The sequence below is a fragment of the Lycorma delicatula genome, chromosome 7 (assembly GCF_047948215.1).
Source record: "Lycorma delicatula isolate Av1 chromosome 7, ASM4794821v1, whole genome shotgun sequence".
NCBI lineage: Eukaryota > Metazoa > Arthropoda > Insecta > Hemiptera > Fulgoridae > Lycorma > Lycorma delicatula.
In genome coordinates, this window is record NC_134461.1 from 36,153,445 (window position 1) to 36,172,683 (window position 19,239).

General features: G+C 30.0%; 1 protein-coding gene across 2 annotated transcripts in view; it reads left to right on the forward strand.

Moving 5' to 3' along the window:
• LOC142327701 (uncharacterized) overlaps nt 1-19,239 on the forward strand; it is a 243,882-nt gene that overhangs the window by 131,966 nt on the left and 92,677 nt on the right. Inside the window, exon 2 of one of the 2 annotated variants that reach the window (XM_075370955.1) lies at nt 6,443-6,595. The gene's annotated coding sequence lies outside the window, so the exon portion shown is untranslated. The remainder of the gene's footprint in view (nt 1-6,442; nt 6,596-19,239) is intronic. The other variant, XM_075370957.1, reaches the window with a different exon arrangement.

A 19,239-nucleotide genomic window follows, 5' to 3' on the forward strand; every position in this document is an offset into this window, starting at 1 on the left:
TTACGAAGCTAAGACTGAGAAAGAAGTACTTTATGGTCTATAATGTAGGAAGCAAACGCTTAAATTATTTCTTTGAGTTTAATTAGAATTAGATAATTTCATGCCTACCACAAAATCTTTGTTTAAGCAAAATTAATTGCGTTGCGCCTTTATCATATGGATTGGCTCTGTTTATAATTATTTTCAAAGACTTATATTAATCATCATCCCTTATTTCAAGCTTCTTTAGCGAGTTTGAATTACAAGAGCAAATAAAAATAAAATATAGAAAATGATTTAGTTTATTTCTTATTCATCTAATATTTTGATATATAAAGGAGGGAATTAGGGAACTCCAATAAAACAGATCTGCATGGACAGTATTTCATGGTTCTTATAACACGGTAAAAGAACTACGAAAACGTTCATAAAACTTTGTTAGTCGATTGCATTCCACAAATTTAAATTTTTCTAAAACATTTGTTATTAATGTACAACATTTAAACGGTGAGATTTAATGAACTGAATAGATGTTTTCTGCAATAGATGATTTTCTAAAGGGAAATATTTATGTGTGACTGAAATTAAATAATATAAAAAAATGATAAATTTTACACTGAAGTTCTACATAAAAATAATAACAAAATTTCATATTTACAGAGTCTAATGTATGAAACAACAATCCAGAAACAAAGGGATAGCTAGTTGATAAAGAACTATAATGACATATAGCTTGATTCTATGTCATTATACAATATATAATTAATACAATAATTAATATATTAATTATACAATATATAATTATAGACATAGAATCTTGTATAACTGTAGAACAACTGAAAAAAATTATTATAAATCTTGTTAATTAATTAAATTTTATCAGATCATGAATTTTGTTACAGATTTTATCAGAATATTATACTAATTTAACAACTTAAGTGAAATATTAATTACCAAGTCTTTTACTGGACTTAAATTACAAAACCATTGTTTTTTTCAAACCACCTTATTTTTAATTTAAAAAAAACTTCGTTCGTTTTTTACAGCATTTTATAATCTAAGAGAATCCAATTCAGAACCTGAATGATTGTTGGATTAATCCATTCTTATTTTTTGTATAGTTAATGAAACATTTCTGTAAAAATATTGTTGGTTAGCAACATATCACCATTCTATCAACCATTCATACATATCATACCATTCTCTTAATACAAATTTTTCTGAATACATATTTATATACAGGTGATATTTAAGTTTGAAAATAAGAAAGAAATGAGGTTTTTAAATAGTTAAAAAAATCTGCATTATGGTGGGTTTTTAATTTTTTCCCGGCATCTTGGATCCGCGTCATATTGAATCAAATTTAATTTTTTTTTAATAGGAAGTAAACATAAGACACATGATTTCGATTTAAAATTTTACAAAAAAAAAAAAAAATGGTGAAACCCATTTTTAAATGGTAAAAACCCACCAATGCAGTTTTTTTTAACCATGTAGAACTCCATTTCTTTCTGCGTCCAGGTACTTCTCAGATATGCAGTATAAAGCTGTTTCCATACCTAATATCATTCTGTGAATATATATACATTTTCTAAATAGATTCCTTTCTTTTACCTTGTGTATTTTCAGCAGTTAAAGTAGAATATAAGTTGTTAAATATGAGTGAATAAATTACAGATTATTTTTATATTATTATACATATAAATATTTTAAAATTATTTACTTAACAAATAAATTCAATGTTGTACCTGGGAATATGATATAAACTATGTAGCCTATTAAAAATGCAAAGCTTTATCGGATTTTGAACTTGGGCTTTGTAAATGTAAGACTGATAGATCACTATGAAGGTTTGATAGAAGATTTGATAGTATTAACATTTTTTCAGACACGTTAGACATAAGTGGAATTGTAAACGATAAAAATTGTTATTTGCCAAAAAAAAAAGTTAGTTGGTGTAAGTTACGGGAAAAATGAAAAGAGATGTCCGTTCTTAGTTGGAAATCTCTCCTAAGCGTGTAAAACCGTAAAACGTGTAAAACAGCGATGTTTGGGATCGAAAATAAAAGATTTACATTACGTGAATTCAAAAGAATTTTTTTTTAAATTACGTTTTTCTTACAAACTGTTTATCCATATGGAAATTTCGAATTTTTTAAATAAAGTCTGATGTATAATTTTGTATTATACCCAAGAGATCAAACTATTGTTTTTTTTTTTATGAAAAATTACTCATAGTTGATATCTAACCCACTCACGTATAGATCTGATTTATACTTACGCATTTGATAACCCTGATGGTGTGAATTTGTTTTTTTCCACAGGGATTCATTGTGTATTATGCTTGGTGGTTGATCCCTTACGCCATATTGTCTCTCCATCCATTTCTGACCCAAGTCTTCTCCTTCGTTCACTTGTAGTTTTTAATTTAACTTATCCTTTTTCTTCCTCACTTCCTTTCTCCTTCTACTAACCGTTCCATTGGAGTCATCAAGATTTCACGTCTTCTAACCGATAACTTTTTCAATTGCGTTTTTCACGCATAAGAGTTTTTTCCGCTTTAATCTTCACTTTATCAGTCCATCTTACGTTTTACATCCATTTCCATATTCACATTTCAAAAGGCTCAACCAGTATTTTTTCCTCTTTAAATCACAACTCGCCCTTAAAACATTGTGTTCCGTAAAAAAAAAAAAAAGATTATGATGTGTTCAGTTCAAAGATTTATCTGCAGTGAGTTCTCTAGAAAATCATATAAAGCAAACTTAATTTTAATAACTAATAATGAGAAATAGGAGTTTATATCATTGTAATAATTTTAAAAATAGTTTTGTATATCAAAATATTTTGAAAGAAAAAAAATAGTTTTTAAGAACATTTTATTTAAGATAAAAAATACTCCATATGAATTTATATAAAATTATAAAAGGTTTGTAATTATGTACTCTAATTACAAACGATACATTAGCAGAATGAAAAACTTTTCATTTGAATTGTAAAACTAAATTGTTTTTCCATTACATGTTTATATACTCTGCATCTTAACTACGCATTAAACTAAACCTTTTTTATTATTATCTGAAGAAAGTTTCACGTTTAAAATTAGCAATATAACATTACAAACTCTTTAGAATAGGCAACTAGAATTAATTCGAATGATCTGAAATAGGTATCAAAACAACTTAAATGCCCACGAATTATCCGTAATTTAAATTTTGATGGTTTTTTTTTTTAGATAAAATTATTGGCTATAAAAAAATGATATAAATTTTATCTTGTTCATTCATGCAAATATACAAATTTATATAAGTAAAACATAACTAAACTTTTATGTTGATCATTGATCGTTAAGTGTAATACTTATCGTTAGGGTAGATATATTGTAAACACGTAATGTAACGTAGAATATCTTTAAAGATGAGAGCGAATTTAAAAGAGTTTTATAAATAGGAAGGATGGGTGTGAAAAGAATAAGAAGAGAGATAGTCTGGAGTGAGTGTGGAAGGAAGAGAGAGGGTGGTGATGGTTTGAAAGTACTGTTCTGTAGCATCTCAATAGACTATGACGTCATCAAGTTAAATGACGATAAAAATGGCTTCTCTTAAAGATGAGTGGGCTACTAAGTGACCGATATATATATATATACTTTTTTTTATATATTCATTTCATTAATATATATATTTTTTCTCATTTCTTTTTTACTAAAAAATATGTTTCATAAACGGGGCTTTAGTTAGATTTCATCTACCTTTTGTAATGGGTACCATATCTTAACTTCCGGAAAATTTCGACATATCTTCGAAATCCCCCAGACCCCAAAATCACCATAACCTCAAAAGTTTTGCGCCAATCACTTACAAATTTATACATAAAATATAACGATCCAAAATCTCGGTCGAGTTCGTTAACGGGAAAAATCGAACCATGGACCTCCATGGTAATGGAAGGGGCTTTTTTGAAAAAAATATATCGGTATAACTTTCTTATTAGGTAAAACATCGAATTCGTTTAAAGTTCCTACTATTCTCTGGATAAGGGCCTAAAATTTATCTAAGTAACGTTTTTTGATATCATTAACCATTGGCCCAGGGGTGGAAAAAATGGAGTTTCGAAGACAAAAAAATCATACCTCCCTTAATAGGTACAGTATCAAATCGGTTTAAGTGGTCATTAGTTCTCTAAACATTATCTAAAACTTTTATCTGAAACAATTTTTGATGTGTTTAATCCTTACGGCAAGGAAAGATCAAAATATTTCTGGAATTGTAAGAAAATGGGGCTTGTCGTATGCTAAGCATGTGAAAATTTTTTTCACATGCAACCATTGTCGTATTGAGTAAATTTGAAGTTTTTTTTAAACTTTAAGGCAGAAATCTTTTTTATCCCCTTTTTAGCTCCGGTGAAATCTGCCTCCGCCTTCCGGCATGCCGAAAGGGATTTTTTTACTTATAAAAATACATAAAATCAAATTTAATTATCGTTTCCAAATAATGAAATATAAATATAGACACTCATAATCTGATAAAGTCATCAATCACACCATAAAGTCATTATTAATATTAGACAATTTAATTTAAAAACTGATAATTTAATTTATAATTCATTAAATTTACGAAATAAAAAATATTAAAAATTCCATTTAGTAATTAAGTAAATACTATGTTAATTTATTTAATGAATATTTATTTAATATTTTAATTTTAAGCATAAAAATTATTTAAAGAATTCCATATTTTTCATTATACGTAGGAAGAAAGAGTTGTAATCGAGTAATGTTTAAATAAAATGAAAGTATTTTTATCAAATGTGAAATCAGTTCCAAGTAATTAATTTTGAAATTGTTTTTCAATATAAATTGAATGCATAGGAGTTGAGTATTTACTTTAAAATGTATATCATCTAATTTGGTAATCATGTGTCAAGAATTTTACAGTTGAAACGTATAATTACGGTATAATATATTTATAATAATTTCGCGTTTCCGATTTAAGAAAAAAGTGTATCATTCTGGTTTTAAAAGAAATATATTAATTGATTAAATTGTATCAGTCTTAACACTACTTGTATCAGTCTTTCTAAGACTATAACTTACATAAGACACAATTATTCGGGTTATTTTCTTTAATAAAAATGATGTTTCGTTCAATATACATCCAGCCCCTGTGGTGTGAAACTACTTTACTTCTAATATGTTTAAGCAAACTGCTTCACTGCTGAACTTTATGAGATACTCATGGTCTTACGCCATATTGTCGATGGGTAGTTTTATTTTATTGCGGTGTAACTAATTAAGTGAAATACTTGATGAATCGTATCAATTTCTGATCTGTACAGCACAAATCCATTAATTATACGAGTCGGTGTGGCGTAGATAATTAACGCTAGTTTTTTCGTATGTTGATAATTTGTGGCCTGACCGAATCAGTAATATTTTAACCCTGAAGAAGTGTGAAAATCATAGAACGATTAGCCTAATATCATACACAGCCTTAATACGGTATTACTAAGGGTTCTAAATAAGAGGATATACAATAAACTGGATGGCAGTATTGAGGAAGAACAATATATGTTTAGAAAAGGTTGGTGCAAGGGACATTATAGGGCTGCTAAGCGTAAACGTTTTATTGACCGAACTTCCGTAGGTAACCTCAACAATACGTTTTTTTTATAGATGAAGCGTGGTTTCATCTGGGAGGGTATATTAATTTACAAAGTAAATGACTGTGGTCGACAACTAACCCTTTACACGAACAATCTTTATACGAAACGAAAATTGGAGTCTGGGTTGATGTAGGTAGAACGTGCATTGTGGGTCCAATATTTTTTTGAAAATATATTTAATAGTGATCGTTATTGTGCTGTTTTAACAAGTTTCATTACTTGTTGACAGAAGTGGAAATCAATCACGTTCCAACAAGATGGCGCCACAGCGCACAGGTCAATGAATTTTTTTACGAAATGTCTTTGGGTAACGAATCATTTCGAGGGATTTGTGGCCTGCACGATCACTTGATCTGACTCCCTCGGATTACTTTCTATGAGGGGGTAGCGAAACAAGCTGTGTATCGCAATATACCACGCACGATTAATAAAATAAACTCTGCAATAACGACATACGGAAGAGATATTCCAGCACATCACCTGGTTAAAGGGTTTGAAAACAAATTGAAATATGTACAGTGTTGTATTGTTGATGGAGGAGGTCATTTTCAACACCTTTTATAAACTCTTCCAGTTATTGTTATATCCGTTTCCATAAAATAACGAATTAAAGATACAAAGTAATAATTAAGAAAGTTTCATCTTTACACTTCCATAATTCTAGTACCCAGCAACTTAACGAACTCACTGTATAAAAATTTAAATTTTCATAATATGAAAAAACAATAATAATTAATATTTCTTATTTTAATTTACGGTTAATAATTTGGTTATTAATAATATTTTTAATGTATTTTCTTAGGTTTTAGGAAGTCGGGAAGTTAGGATAGTGGTTGCGACCGTCTTTTTGAGCTGGTCTTTTGTGGTTTCCACACTTGTAATTCAAATGCCGAATCAGTCTCTTAAATCACAACCGACTGCACTCTTGTAACTTCGCTTTCTCCTATTCGCAACAGTAAGTACCGCAAGAAAAATTTTGTTACTTGCATTTCATTTTAAATAACATCATATGTTTCATTTTTCATAGCTCTTTACATATATATTTATAGATGTAAAGAGCTACAAAAAAAATATACAAAAATATTTATGTAAAGAGCTAAAATATATATGTAAACTTACTGGGTAAATCCCAGTAAGTTAGAATTTCAACTAAGATCAAATTAAAGACAAATACGATTAAAACTCTGATCGATATTAAGCAGATTTTAACAGAAAACGCGTTTAAACATTTATTTATTCAGTTCCTCGTTATTTACTAACTGAATACATAAGAAAGAAAGATATTGTCAGCTAAAGAAGACTGTAGGACTTAATATGAACCCTTCAATACCAACATTTTCAGATTTAATGCAGATATAAACAAAATATACGTAAGAATCTACAGCAGATAAAAAACATTACAAATTTGTGAATAATTGATATAATATATAATAAAATATCCACGTATAACCAAGCATCAGTATAAGATTTATAGTAAGGTTTGTAGTAGCGGTTGAAATCCAGCCTCTGTTATCTCTTTACAACCGGTTCGTGAGAACTCTAATGAAATTCAGGATTGATGGGAGTCATAAATTGAAAAATAACCTAAAAAGAATGAAAGAGATCAATTCACTTGTTGAAGAACCAATCGGAATAGATTATTTTTACAAGGTCCTTAATCCTTCTAAGGAAGATAAAATTCTTCTTATCTAAGGAAAATAAGAAGGTGTAGGAACAACATTTTTAACTTTAATTTTATTTCTTTTTTCACCTTAAATTATAGTATTACAACCTTTTATGTTACAAATGCATTTTAATTAGGAAAATTAGACTAATAAAAAAATGCCTGATCTTATCGGGAATAGAACTGAGACCATCTCTTTTTAAAAATTGCTTGTTAAAAACATCTTTTGGCCGGTCAGTTGAAGTTTTGGAAAAAACTTAGTTGCGACTGTGGTTATACTAAACAGATTGTAGATTACGTAGTTAGGAAAGTCCTACAAGAATGTTTGTTGAAGGCTAGATAAAGATGCATAGTTACTCGGTCTAAATCCGACATGATGCTGTGTCTTGGTGAGTAAATGCCTCCATTAAATAATTACTGTCCAATCAAATTTGTCGATGGTCTCCAGGGTAAAAGAGGAAGCCTTTTTTAAGGGTAGAGAAGGCAAAGAAATCTAAGATATAATTTCTGATAGAAATCCTGCCTGTCTGAGGGCAGTAAGGTAGCAGTCCTATCACCCTAGGCTTACTTCATATAGCACTTCAATATATATTTAATATAACATACATATATATATATATATATATATATTAGTAATTTCACCAAAAAAAAAAATATTTTTATTTTATATAAAAATGTAATTTTATACAGGCAGCTTTCGGTATCATAAATATTACTTTCCCGTCCAGGTAGTGCTATAGCTATAATTTGGGTCCAATTTGGGCATATGCGGTTTTCACGGGATCTTGATGTTTTGGCACTTAAGGAACCCAAAAAACAAAAAACCGAATCGAAATTTTCCGTATGTTATTGTTTGTATGTACGTGTGTGTGTTCGGTATTGGCCTTTAAATTACCTTACATCTCCAGAACTACTGGACCGATTTTGACCAAACTTGGTCACATTACTTGTATATAAGAGGCATTGATGCTATTAAATTTTCAAGATAAAAGGTCAAGGGGGTGAGGCTGTAGAGCAAGGTCATCCTTCGTCTAATTAAAGTTATATTTTTCTAGGCAAATTAGTTAACAATTAAAAAATAACAATATTTCAAAAAAAAACTTTTAAAAAATCGCACTCCCACCCCAAAAAAATGCTGCTGTAGTCGTCTGCTATGCTGCGACGTCAAAGGTGAGCTGTATAATTAAATTTAAATAAATGAATAATATTTAAATTCTAAAAAAGTAACTCGGTCTGGCTGGGTCTCGAACTCGATCGTCTGGTTAACTCAGTATCTGGTACGTCAAGCCTCGCGGCTACACCAGTGCCGTCCGTACATGCGATTTTTTTTCTATTTAAATTGAGAAATTACATTAGTTTAGTTTGTGCCGACCGTCGCCGCTAGTACCGCCACACCCGGGCGAATTAAATACAGTATGCGCGCGCGTTTTACTTAGAATCATTGAATTAAATAAACGATAAACCATTATATTTAAATAAAATAAATATTTTAAATGAAGTTATGTGTGTATGTGTGTGTAAGGCGTGCATCAAAAAACTATGCTATCAGTTTTTTTTTAATTTAGCTTACTTTTATTGTTTTTTATTAACTATTTATTAACTTAAAAAAAAACAGTACCAAAACTCTTTTAATGTCATTTTATTATTTAATGATTTCAGTGACAAATAGAATACTTAAAGTAATTCCAATTTTAATGTCTGGAAACAGAAACTAATTTAGAATTTGTCCAAATTAAACGAACTGTTGTCCTTCATATCGTTGATTAAATTTATTAGAATAGGCTATCAAAGCAATGTGATAAATAACTCACAGGATGTTTAACATGTATGTTATTTTAGTCTAAAACTCTATATTTACTAAAAATGTGTATACATGTTAAAATTAATGGAAAACATAACTTTATGAACTTAGGAAATAAATCATAATTTTGGGTGTTTATTTTCGTTAAAATTTATGTTACGTGGTGTAAAAGTTATAATTGATGATATTTATGTTTTCGGTATATTATGTTCGTTAAAATTATACATGTGAAAGTAACATTTTCAATCTTTCACAATATAATTTTATACAATCAACATTAAATTTACTATATTAACTATTACGAGAAGGCGAATTATTTATTAAGAAATAAATAAATACAAAAATAATTTAATAAAAAAAAATTAAATAAATAAAAATTATTATTTTTATCCGACGTCAGTAGTGAATGTTGACCTAGTCAGTTTTACTAATGAGAGGCAATACATGCTCTTCTGATGAAGCCATTCTTAGAAAATTTGATTTAATTGTTCTGATTCCTTGTACCCCACATTTGTTGACGCTCAGTTCTGTCAACAACTCTTTATCTAAAATAAATTAATTTTTTTCTTAAAAAATATTTAAAAAAAAATTTAATTTTCTCCTAATGTAATTTTATTTGTAAATTAACAAATAAATGTGTGAAGAATTACTATTATATTTATAATAATAATATGTACGTTGATATATATTTTGATATAAAGATGCTTTTAGAATATTAGTATTAAATTATTAAATCTAAACATAAATATGAAAATAACACGTTATTACGGTTTATAGTAAAAATACTTAGAAAGCGAATATAGAAAAATAAATTTTTTATTCTGATCATCACATGATAATATAATTATAAAGAACACGTTAATAATGAGTGACATATTATTTCTCGAGTAAAAAAATGAACTGCCTCAGCATTTATCTGGACAGATCAAGGAAAAGTTTGGTAAAACCTCTAACACCGCAGCGTCATAAATATGAAATTAATTATAAAATAAAAAATTCTTGTGCACTTCTGCACAAAAAGACCGACTTTTTGTTTCCGACACCCTCACTATTTTGAAGTTTCGCAGTCAGAAACGCACTACTTACGTTCAATTAACCATTAATCATACATAAGCATCAAGTTTCACCTAACTCATCACTGTGACACATTGTTTAAACGCGTATGAATATAAATATAGCACTACACAGTCAACATAACCTCAAATTTCTTCAATTAAGGTTAACTTAAGAACGACTCCACCAATCTTCATCAAATTTTTACATATATAACTTCAGATACACTATTATAGCGTTCCTGAACTTGGACGATCGGCGTACCTGAGAAGAAAAGATTAGTAGCTTTCAACTTCTTATTTTCGATTTATATGGAATGATTCTAACCAATTATAAGCAACTTATTTTATGAAAGCTACTAATTTTTTCATTAATAAGAAATAAGAAGGAACTGAGATGATGTTTACTGTACTGAACTGCAGTTCTAATTGTAAATTTTTTTAATCTCTTAGCGTATCTAACAAATTCATAGGTAGTCTACGATCAAAAAAATACTGTACAAGTGAATTTACTTTAAACCCTGGGAAGTTACTAATTTTTTTACAAGTGTTTTTTTATTTAATATACTATAATTTAATTAATTGTTTTTAGACATTAGAATAAGTTTTTTGGAGTAAACAATACGAAAACTAAAAACGAAAAAATCTACAAACACGGTATTTTTTAATTGTAGAAGCGTATTGTATCATGACTCATTCTTTAACGGAATTTCTCTAACGGAAAAATATCTCGATCCCGTCGAATTCGTTACACAGAGAGTTTACGGTATATATATTAGAATAATAGTAAATTTAGAAAAATATCAAACGTTTTATTATTATTTTAAATAACATGAATAATTATTTTATGAATAACTGCATCTGTATTTTAGTGTTGAAATTGTTTAGTAAACATCTAGAATAATATGATGTGTTATGAATTAATTCATAATCCAACTTGTCATCACAAACGTACTCGTAATGCTAAGTTCTTCCTACAGACAAGTATAATAATGAATAATTAAATTATTCTTAGTGTATAATTCATGTATATACATATAAATATATAATTATACACACATACACACGCGCGCGCGTGTGTATGTGTGTATATAAATTTTCGGATCATTAAGCAAGGAACAAATAAAACCAAAAGTTGAAATTTTCAAATAATGCATAAATGTAGCCTATTGAAAATTTTATTTATAAAATATTTTATATTTAAAGTAACATTTTTAGAAAGGTAATGGTATTTAAATTTTCATTCCATATGAACACATTGGTTCAAGTGGATGAACATTTAAATAAAAGACAGTTATACTTTCTTATAATAAAAGACATTTACTTAAAAGACAGTGACACCGGGCGGTGAACCGCCCAGTGTCACCACCGGGTCAGTCTACTGGTGAACGCGTCTTCCCAAATCAGCTGATTTGGAAGTCGAGAGTTCCAGGGTTCAAGTCCTAGTAAAGTCAGTTATTTTTACACTAGATTTGAATACTAGATCGTGGATAGCAGTGTTCTTTGGTGGTTGGGTTTCAATTAACCACACATCTCAGGAATGGTCGAACTGAGACTGTACAAGACTACACTTCATTTACACTCATTCATATCATCCTCTGAAGTATTATTAGAACGGTAATTACCGGATGATAAACAGGAAAAATAAAGAAAGTTAATTATACTTTCGTAACGAGAATTCTGTGAATCACTATAAATATTATAATGTGCAACGATGATTGAACCTTATTTAATTTTTTAAACAAGATTTGTAATAATTAGTTTTATTTTTTTTTTTTTTGATTAAAAAATTAATTAATTTGCAGTTTTATTTATAAATGATATAAAAATTTATTATTTTACTAATGTATTATTACTTTGAAGGTTGTTTGTTTAATATAATACTTATTAAAATCAGTTGATCTTCAAACTGAGAGTCCTAAGTTTGAATCCTTTTAAGGCAGTTGCTTTTATATGGATTTGAATGATTGCGGATACCGGTATTCTTTAGCGGGTTTTTCCCCTTCCTTTTCTCCAAGCCCTCAGGACTCGGTCTTTATGCCTTGCCTCTAATGGGGAGGCAAATATCTATAAAAAGCGTTACTTTCCCCTAAAAATCGACGTTTAAATTACTTACAAATTTGAGCTCGGGTGTATTTGTAATTTAAAATCAACTGTCTTGGAATCCACCTCGAACACAGTTTTGCCTTAACTCTGGTTATCGTAAAGGATTAAAGATGTTAAAATGGATTAAAGATGTTAAAATGAATGTTAAAATGCTTGGAAAGCGGGAGAGGGTTTAAGGAATTAAGGAATAGTGGTGGAAATAATATTTCTCCTGCTTTACTCACGGTTTCCTTAATAATCCCATCTTCAGCAATTTTTTTTTTTGATGCTCCTATAAATGTAAAACATTATAAACTAGAGTGTTCAAAAAGTGACTAGTGAGTTCAAAAAGTTCTTATGGAAGAATGTTTCTTGCATTTTTTGCATGTTTAATTGAGAAAAACTGAAGATAAATAGGTTACACAATGCTGCAGAGAATATTAATTATTTCCAATACATTAGATGTGCCATTATGCCCAGTCCCAGAATACGTTTACAGAAAAGTATGTTGTGGATGCACCAAACAGCTCCTCCATCCGGCGGCTGTAAGAAAAGTTCCAAGAGATAGGGAATGGGGCAGATGCAGCCAAAAGTGGTCGACAGGAAGTGCTAACACCAGAAATGTAGCAAGCTGCGTATACTATTTATTAATCCGAAGAAGTCTGTGCGACGCCTATTTAACCAATCTGGTCCTTCCGTTGGTAGTGCCCACACGGCAGTGCGCAAATTTTGCATCCGTACGCAATTCTTGTTCACGAGTTGTTACCTTCAGACACTGGAAAACGTGTAACTTTCTATCAATGGTTCATATCATTTGCAACGACAGACGGAGAAGAACTCGATGACTGGTTTTGGTCTGACGAGGCATGGTTCCACCTTTTGAAGACGTGAATGCACAAAGTTCACGCATTTGGGGTACGGAAAATCCACAGCAGCTGCACAAGTCTCCTCTGCACGGACAAAAAGTGGGTGTTTGGTGTGCAATGTCATGTAGGCAATTCTTCATAACATTTTTTCAAGGCACAGTGAACAGTGAACGCTACATACAGATAATGCAACAATTTATAAACACTATCCTTGTAGACCGGCTAGAGTACACATGGTTTTAACAGGACAAGAAACGACTCATACAGCCAACAACTATATGGCTTTCTTGGATCAGTATTTTCATGGACAAGTAATTTCGAAGGGCTTGTGGCGCCTTCGGTCTTCTGATTTTCCTCTCCTGACTTTTTCTTGTAGGTATACCTTAAGGATGCTGCTTACAAAACTCATTCTCACACCATTTCCGAATTACAGAACGATATGTCGCTGCAATCCCTCAACAAACGTTATAACATGTGTTTAAGAGCATGCAGGGTCGTATTCAATTACATGACTTCCTTGTACGCTTATTAAATTACATATTCACATTTCTTTTTATTTTTACAGAGAAATACATAAAATTTTATTTCACTAATAACTTCTGAAATTTTTCTTCTTTTTTTTATTGTTATTATTTATCGTAAACATTGTTTTACAATCAGAAGTTAATATTTATTAATAGATCAATATATTTAAATTAAAAAAAGGAGATGAAATCTGATTGGAACCGATGTGCCTAGTAAGATCCAAATATTTCATTAATTAAAATTTTATTGGCTATTACTTGGAACCAATGAAAATAAGTACCAATTATGATACGAGGTGCGGCTATTAAATAACGAGATTAATGCTGTAAAAAATATACATTTTTTAAATTTATTCATATTTAGTTATTATTCCCTTCACTATGCACCCTCGTCTATACCTACAACGCTCGATGCAAATTTTCTATTGTTCGAAACAGTGCTGGAAGTCTTCTTCTGTGAGCTCTTTCATGACGCGTGCCGCTTTTTTCTTTCACAACTTCAACGGTCTGAAATATCGTTCCTTTTCATTCAGATTTGAGGTTAAATAAAAGTCACATGGTGCCAAGGTCATGCAAATAAGGCGGTTGATCTAACACTGGGATGTTATACTTGGCTAGAAACGTCTTGACAGACAATGCAGTGTGCGTTGTCCTGATGAAGAATCCATGACTTGTTCTACTACAATTCGGGTCATTTTTTCTTATTTTTTCACGGAGCTGAGCAAGTTTGATTAATATTTTGACCTTCAGGAACCCAGTGACATCAGTGAAACCGTTTTTGATGTGAAAGGACGACTCGGACAAACATCATCTTCAACGTCTTCTCGGACATCTTGGAAACGCTTAAACTACTCAAAAACCCGCGCACGTGATAAACATTCATTGCCATATATTTTTTTAATAAAATATAAGTTTCAGTAGCAGGTTTTCCAAGTTTCATTTGAAATTCCACGACAATTCTTTGCTCTAATAAAACACTTAACATTCTTTCGACAAAACGAAAAAAAAACAGATGTTATCCTAACGAAGACCACAACCAGACTAATATGTCTATAGAAACTGGAACGACAACAATCGAAAGAGACGGCTTCACACTATACAGCAGTCGATAGTACGAATTTGGCGCATGCGCAGTTCTTCGTAGGAGCATTATTCTCGTTATTTAATAGCCACACCTCGTATATCGTTGAAAAGCTCTCAACGAAAGCATATTACTGCAGTTAAGAAAAAGTCCAAAATCCAGTTTTTTTTTGGATTTTGGGATTTTTGAACACTTTTGGTTCAGTTGATTGCAATCAAAATGGGAGGTGCACAACTAAATGTTACAACAGTCCTAAATCCAAAATTTCAACATCCTATGGCTAATCGATTTTTAGTTATGCGAGATACGTAAGTACGTACAGACGTTACGTTGAAACTAGTCAAAATGGATTCAGGGATGGCCAAAAAATGGATATTTCCGTTGAAATCTGAAAACCTAAATATTTCGCGACCACAATACTCCCTTTACTTCGTACAAGGAAGTAAAAATAACTGCCAATAATAACACCAGTTTATGTCAAACTAAAAACAGTAACGTTAGTCACGGATGTATGATCATAAGAGTAAATGCTGGTTTCAATTAAAATATAAAAAATTCAAAATGTTCGAATAATTAGTAAAATGAAAATTATATTGACAATAATGTTTAAAAGTCATCTCATACGTAAAACTTTCAGTGGAAAAACGATCGCAGTATTTATACACGTATCAGATTTGAACTGTCTTATAAAAACTCTACGGTTCACTGGGTCAGTATATCTAATTACGAAACTTTATTTATTTTTTTGTCAATATATTAATAATTTTTTTGAATGAACAATTCAATGACTTTTCCAATGCAGGAAAAATCAGTAGTATTATTTTCAAATCAGTAGTGGTTCAATAGTATTATTTATAATATATAGAAATATAATCTATAACTAGAGCAATTAATAATAGATCGGGTAGAAACAAAGAAAATGTTTATTTGGTCGTTTCTAGTAGATTCATTTTTCCCATCTATTCCAACGTATTCAATAAAAAATATTTATTTTTCATTTCTGCTATTGTTATTATTATTATTAATTGAATATAAATAGTGTGCAATTTTCCAATAAACATTTAAATTGTCTTTATAATAATACATATTGAGAGAATTATTTTTCAAAAAGTTTATTCAGTTTCTCTCTCCTCTCTCTCACTCATTCTCACTCTCTCTCTTTCTCTCTGTCTGCCTTCCATTAGGCTTGATAAAAATAAGAATGCAATGATTAGACTGGTAGTACACGTTCATGCTATAACCTATCGTTAACAGTAGAATTTAAATAAAACAATTCGTTATATATCTGGACCAAAATTAAAACTAAATAGATTTGTTATAAATAAGCAAATTTAGTATAAAATATTTTATTATCAGTTAAATCACAAAATATGTTCATAGAAGAGATTTTTGTTTATTTAATTTACATCCGAAAAGTTTACAAGTAAATTATTTTATAAATTATTATTATTCTATTAGGAGTAAGTGGACAGAGCACTCGAATCATATAGAAGATGATAGAATCCCGAAACGAGCTCTATGCTCCCTGCGGAAGACAAGTGATAGAGGCAGATCGAGAAAAAGATGGAGTCGTAACAGGTCAATGACTTAACCCGTACAGCAAATTATTATTGAAGTGAAAACTTCTTTAGGCGCGTTGTGTCAGAATTTTTTGTACATACGAATTACATGGGAAAAAATCGCCGACTCGTAATCAAAATCTGTAACGTAACGAAGACGCTAAACAATATATATAATATAATATATATATATATATATATATATATATATATATATATATATATATATATAAGAGAAAAAGGCATAAAACGCATATATGAGTGTATAGTATAATATGTAATAGCAGAGGATTGGTGGTGGGAGAAAAAATCGCCGGTGATTCACAATAATTCTCCCTCTCTATCGCTCATAATAATAATAATAATAATAAAACACAATTGTTTAAATTCAGTGTAAGTGTAACATATAATATTTATCGAGTTTGGATAACATATGTGACGATTTTCAACACCTAATTTAAATGCACTAAAAAATCATTAACCTTGAAAATATTATCGGTAAAGATTGCTGTTTATTGTTAAAAAATTACTTTATATGAAACATTTTGTCCTGCAATTCTGTGAGGGCGAATTTCGGTCGCGCGAGTATCTCGAGAACAGTGACCGCTAGACGGATAGGACTAGGACCTATCGTTCCGGGTGATTCAAAGCATCTCTTTCGGTAAAGCGTTTCAAAATGTTTCACGTGTACGTGTGTGTGTTCGTTGTTTGCCTCTAAATCACCTTATATTTTCGGAACTACTCGACTAATTTTGACCAAAATTGGTCACATTCTTCTTTCTACGGGACACTGATGCCATTCAATTTTCGACTTAAAAGGTTAAGGAGGTGAGGCTGTAGAGCAAGGCCACCCTCAGTATCACGAGATTTCGCCTAGTAAAGATGTTATTTTTCTTAGGCATATATGTTAACAATCAAAAAATAACAAATTTGCAAAACAAATTTTTTGGAAAATCGCATCCCCACCCCAAAAAAATGCTCTAAACTACTAATGTGTTGCAACGCACACATGTATCGCTACAGATGAGCGGTAGAATTAATAAATGAATAATATTTAAAGAGTAAAAAAGTAACTCGGTCTGGGTGGGTCTTGAATTCGATCGCCCAGTTGACTCGATAACTGGTGCGTTAAGCCTCGTCGTTTCACCAGTTTACCGTCCGTATAAGAGAAATTTGTTCTTTGTACTTTGAGAAATTACATTAATTTAGTTAGTGCCAAACGTCGCTGTTAGTACCGCCACACCCGTACAAATTAAATACGGTATGCGTGCACGGTTTAATTAGAATCATTGAATTAAATAAACTAAAAAATATTACATTTAAATAAAATGATAAATATTTTAAATTAAGTTGTGTGTGCAAGCCGTGCATCAGAAACAAGTCACAGTTGTAGGACAACAGACATACACTAACGGTCGAAGAATAATTTCAGGGCACACATGAATTGGTTCCGAGATCTGAGAAAAGATATAACGAAATAAATTGTCTTCCAAATAAAATATTAATACAAACTAATAACAATATAGTAGTAAGACTTTAATTTTATACAATTGCTTAATTGTAATAAGGAGTTCTGAATACTCAACACTCTCTGAAAAAAACTGGGATGCGTCTCAAAAATTGAGATGAAGAGTACTATTTATTTTCAAATACATATGAATTAACGTTACATCTATGTTAACCTGTTCTTTTTAACTTCTGATCTCAGAGACTTAATTAATATTCCGAAACAAGATCTGAAATATAAAGCTTTACTCTCTTCGGCAGAAGATTTTCGAATAATTTAGAAAGAATTAATTAATAAAATCTTTATCTGCTGATAAGAATTTATACTAGTAGGGGTAAATCCTATCATATAATTTATAACCGATGCTAAATATCCATTGTTTAAGAACTAAAACAACCTGAAAATTTTAAAATTTTTCTAGTATGTAACCAAATGATATAAAAAGGGCAGTTATTAACATAAGTATTTTTAATGGTAAATTCTTAAATATAACACCGGTACGAAGATAAATTCCCTATGGTTCTAAAAGTCGAGAGCTCTAAAGTTCAAATTCTAGTAAGGTAGTAGTTACTTTTATACGGATTTGAATACTAGATCGTGGATACTGGTGTTTTTTTGGGGCTGGGTTTCAATTAGCCACACATCTCAGGAACGATCTACCTGAGACTGTACAAGACTACACTTCATTTACATTCATTCATCTCATCCTCACTCATCCTCTGAAATAATACCTTACGTTGGTACCAGAGGCTAAACAGAAAAAAGAAAGAATACTAAAAGAAGCTAATTTCTTTACATTCGATTTCAGTTCTTATTAAAGTTCTTTATTAAAGTTCCTATTAAAGTTCTTAATAAATTATGACGAAATAAATCGATAAAAATGGCTTACAAAATACTGCAATTTGACTTACACTTTCTTTAGTAAATTAATGTGACTTTTAGTCACATTTATCAATCCATTATTTTCTTTTGACTTTTGAAAGACAGTGTCAAAATAAAAATCAAGTAACTTCCTTATAGTAAGCTTTAATTTGACATAGGCATTAAAAAGTTGAAATTCGAAGAAAATGAAAACGATTTATTCTTTTTTAGCATAGTAAAGTCTTTTTCAGTCGATTTATTTATCTGTAATTTCATTTTTACTTTTAGTTTTATTTATTACTTGTAATACTGATAAATCTACAGAAATATTTCCCAGATGAAAAAAAAAAATTTCCCAATGAACTTGGGAAATATCACAAAGATCTTCAATTTAAGTTACTTGAAAAAACTTGCAAGTAAACTAAGACCAGTAGAATAAATAATATTAATTTCTTAAAAATGGAACCTTTTCATTCCTTGAAGATTTAATAAAATAAAAAAATAAAAAATAAACCTATGGGTATCGAACTGAGAACCTTCTATTTATTTTTATTTCGGTTAAAAAATTACAACTTTACGTAATATTATTTCCATCATCAA